Source organism: Bufo gargarizans, chromosome 1 (genome assembly GCF_014858855.1).
Source record: "Bufo gargarizans isolate SCDJY-AF-19 chromosome 1, ASM1485885v1, whole genome shotgun sequence".
In the NCBI taxonomy this organism is placed as follows: domain Eukaryota; kingdom Metazoa; phylum Chordata; class Amphibia; order Anura; family Bufonidae; genus Bufo; species Bufo gargarizans.
Genome location: NC_058080.1, coordinates 589936933 through 589942146, shown reverse-complemented (window position 1 = coordinate 589942146; position 5214 = coordinate 589936933). Strand labels below are relative to the sequence as shown.

Sequence of the window (5214 nt, the reverse complement as noted above, 5' to 3'; positions counted from 1 at the left end):
CTGATCTGAGGTATGATTAACATTGGGGGTCTGATTGGTGGTCTGACCTGAGGTATAATGGAAAATATTGTTTCGTATTATACTCCTCTAAAACCTATGTGCGTCTTATAGGGCGAAAAGTACAGTCCTCAAACCAGATTGAAGCAGAGTGAAGATATCAGGACCACACAGAGGAGAAGCCAGCTGCAGAACCAGGACCAGGTGAGCTGCCGGGGGGGGGGGGGGGGTCGCCGAGATGTAGCTTCGCTTGTGTTGCCAAAAAATCCTTGCACAGGCCCTGGTCACGTCCGTATACTATGAAAGACATGACTGCAGTTACGGAGAAAGATTTGCAAATTTTATCTGATGTGTCCTTCTGGGAGATACCGGTTCCAGATCATTTTCGGGTAGAAATTATGAAAAGAGGAAGTGCTTCTTTCCAGAACCAAGATGGTCCTTTTAGTGTCACCAAAAGGCCAGATGAAAAAGCTGCATCAAAGGGAGAAGTGCGCCAACTTTCAAAAGTGTGGTTTTACAAGGTCATGCCAAACGGAGAGAAAATTCTGAGGACATGGATGGTTTACTCACCTGTCAGCGGGAATTTTATATTGCTTTTGTTGCCGACTCTTTACCAGCTGTACTACAGATACAACATCCAAATTTGTCACTGGGTTTCAGAAGTGGTGGAAACTGAGCCCAAAGGTATATAATCATGAGACATCCAAAGAGCACTTATACTGTCTGGAAGTGGAAAACTTTGGCAGCAGGACTGAGGCTGCATGAACCATTAATGCCCAAACTATTTCTAGGATGGAGACTGAGAAGAAAAAGTGGAGGGACATTTTGCACAGATTGCTGGATATTACATTGTTTATTGCCAAGCAGAATCTGGCATTTCGTGGTCACAAGGAAGATGAGTCTTCTTTGAATAAAGGGAACTTTCTTGAGATGGTTGAGATGCTTTCCAAGTATGATCCGGTACTGAAGGAACACCTAATTAGGTTAAAGTGGCACACCAGTAAACTTAACCTGTCTGTCTCCTATCTGTCTCCACAAACTCAGAATGAGTTTATAAGTGTCCTGGCAAATCATGTGACGGTGAAGATTGTAACGGACATAAAGTCTGCAAAGTACTTTGGCATCATGTTTGACAGCACGCCTGACGTATCTCATACTGATCAGATGTCTGAAGTGATCAGATATGTACACATCACCAACAGGAAAGTTGAGGCAAAATAAAAATAAAATTGGATTTTTCCCTTTAAAGGGGAAAAAAGCTGTTGGCCTCAGTTCTGACATTCTTCAAAAATTAGAAAGTGATGGACTCAACATAATGATGTGCCGCTCTCAGGGTTATGATAATGCTGCTACTATGGCTGGAATCCATGGAGGTGTACAATCCATTCTGAAGGGGGAAAACAGGAAGGCTATTTTTAATAGATGTGTGGACCATTCCCTTAACTTGTGTGCTCAAAATGCATCTTGCGTGACCTTTTTTGGAACTCTGCAGACAATGTTTACTTTTTTTGCTGCTTCCACCCATCGATGGGATGTGTTAATTGACCATGCTGGAGTGTCAGTAAAAAGACTATCCACAACACGCTGCAGTTAAGCCAGTTAAGCCAGTAAAAGAAAAATGTTACATGTTTGTGTTGGCACTTGAAGCTCTTTGTGAACCATGTGAAAATATGGACACAAGAGGAGCAGCACAAGGTCTTCTACCTGCTGTCTATGACTTTACTTTTCTATGCTACCTGCACTTCTGGTCTGATGTACTGAGGGAAGTTAACCCTTTCATGACCAAGGGTCATTGATGCCCCAATGTCCAGGTCAAAATTTACAAATCTGACATGCGTCACTTTATGTGGTAATAGCTTTGGAACACTTTTACTTATCCACACCATTCTGAGATTGTTTTCTCGTGACACATTGTACTTCATGACAGTCATAAATTTGAGTCAATATATATCACCTTTATTTATGAAAAAATCCCATATTTACCAAAAAATTGTAAAAATTAGCAATTTTCTAAACTTCAATTTCTCTGCTTCGAAAACAGAAAGTGATACCTCATAAAATATTTATTACATAACATTCCCCATATGTCTACTTTATGTTGGCATCATTTTGGAAATGTTATTTTATTTTTTTAGGACATTACAAGGCTTAGAAGTTTAGAAGCAATTCTTAAAATTTTTAAGAAAATTTCCAAAACCCACTTTTTAAGGACTAGTTCAGGTCTGAAGTCACTTTGTGGGGCTTACATAGTGTATACCCCCATAAATGACCCAATTATGGAAACTACACCCCTCAAGTTACTTAAAACCAATTTTACAAACGTTATTAACCCTTTAGGTGTTCCACAAGAATTAAAGGAAAATGGAGATGAAATTTCTAGATTTCACTTTTTTAGCAGATTTTCTATTTTATAATTTTTTTTTCTTTAACACATTAAGGGTTAACAGCCAAACAAAACTCAATATTTATTACTCTGATTCAGCGGTTTACAGAAACACCCCATATGTGGTTATAAACTACTGTACGGGCACACGGCAGGGCGCAGAAGGAAAGGAATGCCATACGGTTTTTGGAAGGCAGATTTTGCTGGATTGGTTTTCTGAACGCCATATGTTTTTTATTTTTCTACCGATCGTCTTGTGCAGGGGCTCATTTTTTGCAGAAAGAGTTGAGGTTTTTATTGGTACCATTTTTGGGTACATAGGATTTTTTGATCATTCATTATTACACTTTATGGGACAAGGTGGCCAAAAATTGGCTGTTTTGGAACAGTTTTTTTTTTTTTTAACAGCGTTCATCTGAGGGGTTAGGTCATGTGACAGTTTTATAGAGCAGATCGTTACGGACGTGGCAATACCCAATATGTATACCTTTTCTTATTTATTTAAGTTTTACACAATAATAGCATTTCTGAAACCAAAAAAATTATGTTTTAGTGTCTCCATAGTCTGAGAGCCATAGCTTTTTATTTTTTGGGCGATTGTCTTAAATATGGGCTAATTTTTTGCGGGATTAGGTAACGGTTTGATTGGTACTATTTTGGGGTATATACGCCTTTTTTGATCGCTTGGTGTTGCACTTTTTGTGATGTAAGGTGACAAAAATGGCTTATTTTTTTACACCGTTTTTATTTTTTATGGTGTTTATTGGACGGTGTTGATGATGTGATATATTTATAGAGATGGTCGTTACGGACGCGGTGACACCTAATATGTGTGTTTTTTGTTTTGTTTTGTTTTTTTATAGGAAAAGGAAATTTATTTTTTACATTTTTATTTATTTATTTTTACTTTTATTATTTTCACTTTTTTTTTTTTTTTTTATCAGTTCCCTTTTGGATCTTGAAGATCCAGTGGGGCTGATGGTTGTACTATACTTTGCAATGCTCTTGCATTGCAAAGTATAATACAATCAGATGCCTGTAGGTGTCAGCACTGGACGCCTATACCATGGCAACCGGACGCCTTTGCAAAGCGTCCGGTTGCCATGGCAACCATCGGGCGCTGCGATCGCAGCAGCCCTGATGGTTGAGAGAGAGGGAGCCCTCTCCCTCTATTAACCCTATGGATGCCGCTACTGCGGCATCTATGGGGTTACAGCAGTGTCAGCATAGAGCTGACACACGCTGCTGATGGCGGCGGCTCAGGAATGGAGCCGCCGCCATCACACACAGAAGGAGGACCGCATCGAGGGCAGGGGACGGGGCATCGCTGGAAACTGGGGAGAGGAGAGGGGGGGCAGCATTTCATTATTTACAGGAAGGGGCTGCAGGAAGGGGCGGACCGCATCGGGAGGAAGTAGCAGGAGAAGATGATGGACAAGAAGGGGGCGCAGGTCGGGGCAGGAGGGGGCGGACCGCATCGGGGGGGCAGGACAAGAACGGGGCACAGATAGGGGGCTTCAAGGGGGCACGGGGGCTTCAGGACACATTACCGATTTCAGGCTCTGATCTGCAGACCGCAGATCAGAGCCTGAAACCGGCATTTTTTTCACACAGCGATCCGATTAGTTAGTCTGCACAGACTAACCAATCGGATCGATTGCCGGCAAGGGGCCACTCTGATTGGTCCCTTGCCGGCATTACTGCACTGTATGCTGTCCGTGACAGCATACAGGGCAGGGGCAGAAGCTTTAATCCAAGCGCTTTGCAGCGCTTGGATTAAAGAGCTGCCAGAACGTATATATATGTGGTAGCTGCACGGGGTATGTGCAGCTATCACGTATATATACAGATTGCAGTCGTGAAGGGGTTAATGATGCACAGCAGTACCTGCAGACTAAAGGCTTAAGTCTCGATAAAGTGGTGACAAAGCTTGAGACACTAAGACTTTTTCTGTGTGAGGAGCGCAGTCACCTAGTCGAAAATGCAATTCAGCAGGCACTTTTAAAAGCTGATGAATATGGAATTGCAGTAGAGAGAAGAACCAGGTTCAAGAAGAGGATGGCAGGGGAACTGGCAAGAGATGCTGGAAGCCCAAGTCTCCAAGAAGAAAATAAGAGGGCGATGTTTGAGTGCATTGATCGCTTTCATTTGGAACTCCAGACCAGATTAAGAGCCATCATGGAAGTAGCAGGCATGTTTGAGGCTGTTCAAGCAAAGAGTCTCATCTGCCACTGAAGGAGAATTAAAGGTGTCCATTCCAAAACTGACCAATTTCTATGATGAGGTATCTGAGAGTGAGCTGTTACTGGATATACCAAGGTTCAGATGAACCTAAAAGCAGCAAAGTTGGACCTAGAAGAAGTCAAGATTGGGCAGCTTTACAAGTTTTGACCTTCATAGCTGAATGGGATTTTATTGAGTTTCTCCCATACCTTTCACTATGTCTGAAATTATTTCTCACACTCTGCGTATCTGTGGCTTCGTGCGAGAGGAGCTTTTCAAAACTTAAACTTATCAAAAATTATCTGCGATCTACAATGGGAGAGTCTAGGCTTTCCGATCTTGCACTGTTGTCAGTTGAAAGCGAATTAGTGCAAACCATTGATTTTGATGAAGCAATTAATAGTTTTGCAGCTTTGAAGGCCAGGAAAGCAAAGTTCTGAATTGATTAAGATGTTCTATAAGTGCACTTGTATTTGTTCCTGTAAAATTTTGTGTTATTTAATTAATTATTTATTATTCATGTTGAATTTTGTGTTATTTAATTATTTATAATTTTCTCCTGTTAAATTTAGTGTTGTAAAATGTTATTTGTTCAGTAAAGGGGTTGGATT

The 5214-nt window shown here is 41.2% G+C and overlaps 1 pseudogene; it reads left to right on the top strand.

Annotated features, from left to right (window-relative positions):
* Nucleotides 1-305: 305 nt before the first annotated feature.
* Nucleotides 306-4615, top strand: LOC122928902 (annotated as a pseudogene).
* Nucleotides 4616-5214: the final 599 nt, after the last annotated feature.